Below are 2134 nucleotides of genomic sequence, written 5' to 3' on the forward strand. Positions count from 1 at the left end.
GGCGGCCGCCCCCGCCCCCGCCCGCGCTGCCGGCCCGGGCACAATCCGAGCTGGATCTGGTTCCCTGCTCGGGTTACGGCGCGCTCTCGGCCCGGGCGGCTTCACTTAAGCAATTAGCCAGTAAAAATACCTCGGGCTTGGGGAGTGGGAGACATGGCAGGCGTGTCTGTTTTTACAGCCCCCTCCCCATTTGGGGATTCCTAGGGCTTGCGCTGGAGCGCAGATTTGATTTGGGGTGGCAGGGGGTTCTTGATGAATCTTTACGCGAGAGCAGAAAGCAGCCGGAATCCCCCGTCTGCATTTTCTCCGACCGTCCCTGGAGCTGGGCCCCTGGGGGTTTTGTTTGTTTCTGTCTGTTTGGATAGCCTGGCTTTCTGGGCAGTCTTGTCTAACTCCCAACAGCTCTAAGAAAAAGATGCCGTTATTCAGTCCCATTTTTTTTTTTTCAGATGAAGACACTAGGTCATCACAGCTAATAACACTGTATCATATACTTGAATGGTCCTAAGAGACCTTAAATGTTCCCACCGCAGAAAAAGAAATGGTAACTATGTGACAGGATGGAGTCATTTTGCAACATATACATGTATCAAATCAACTGCACACCTGAAATTTACCCAATGAGTCAACTGGGGAAAAATAAATCAACAACTCCTGCCCGCTCCCTGCCAAAAAAAAAAAAAAAACAACCAACAAACCAGGAGAAACTAATGCACAAATGGCTTATGCATTCCTACACACTGAAGGCTGGATTCAAACCCAGACCACGTCCGATTGTGGGTCTACAGGTAGAGGGTCTCTGCCCTGTACTTGGGGGCTGTATCCTAGTTCTGCAGGGTGACCTAGGACACCGGGCAAAGTCACTGAATCCATCTGTAAAGGAAGGGACAATATTGACCTGGTAGGACTGTCTGTGAAGGTTAGAAAAGTATCTTCGGGGGTGTTAGCCAGAGTCTTGGGTTCAGTTTATGGATGCGAGGTTGTGGATTCACGGGTGGGCTCCACGAATTTGGTGAAACCTTGAAAATCATTTTACAAATGTCGCAGGTATGTGTCCTTTGGAAGGGGTGTGTGTGAAGGTTGTAGATTTCAACAGCTTATCAAAGGGAGTCACAGCCCAGAGAAAGGTTAAGAACATCCGGAGGTGTTCATAAGGCAAACCTCAACACTGGGTTCGTGGCCAACGGTCGGTAAGTTCTGTTATTACCACATGCTTGTGGCGTCTATTACTCTATCGCCATCGGTTCTCTAATGGGTCTCAGTACCCTTGAGCCTGGAAAGCCAGGGATGGGGGTGGGGGCAAAGGAAGAATTTCTAAAATTCACTCCCTCCACCCCAGGCCTGTGAGGAGGCATCTGGGAGGGCAAAATTCCGACAGCCAGCCTTTGGAGGTGGAGAAGAACCACGGAGAGGTGTTCGCTTGGCAGCACTGGCCGAGTCAGGCCAGGGCCTCAGTTTCTCCATTTCCAAAATCTACGATCTGCGAGAGCTCTCAGGAGCATCTAAAGAGCCGAAAGCTTGGTCTCTGGGCACCTGGAAAGCCCTCCTTACCATGCCTGAGGTTCTCTCCAGAATGGGGGGCCTCCGGATCACAGAGCCGGAGCACATTTCCTCCCCCTTTACCTGCTGCCCCGGTGGAGATGTGGTGCCGGGAGAGCCTCCGTCTGCCACACTCCTGAGGCTCCGAGGCCATTCAGCCCTTCCCTGGGCACAGTAACTGCTGGCCTTACCCCTGCAAAGTCTGTTCTACTGCTAGACCTCAGGGGTAAATGGAGGCCAGGTGGGGCCCAGCTCCACACTTCCTTCCAGGAAGGCCAAAGCTTTTCCCCAATCCACAGGGGCCCCACAGGGAGCCGGTGAAAAAACAGTGATGTGCAGAAGCTAGGAAAACTGATCTGCGGTTAGCCCAAGGATGGACTCTGCAGCCCTCTCCCCACCTAAGAGAGGGCCTAGAGGGAAGGGGGTTGCTGGGAAAAGGCCCCCCATCTTCATGCTCCGTACAGTCCCCTCATTTTGGAGGCGAGCTGTCAGTGGGGGAGGAGCGAGAGAAAGGGAGGTGTCACTATCACTTTCTGGGAGCCTTCGCCCCTCGCTGCCTTGGGAGAGGGCCATCTCCCTGGCTAGCTTCTCTTCT

Source organism: Bison bison, unplaced genomic scaffold, assembly GCF_000754665.1.
Source record: "Bison bison bison isolate TAMUID 2011002044 unplaced genomic scaffold, Bison_UMD1.0 scf7180017864295, whole genome shotgun sequence".
NCBI lineage: Eukaryota > Metazoa > Chordata > Mammalia > Artiodactyla > Bovidae > Bison > Bison bison.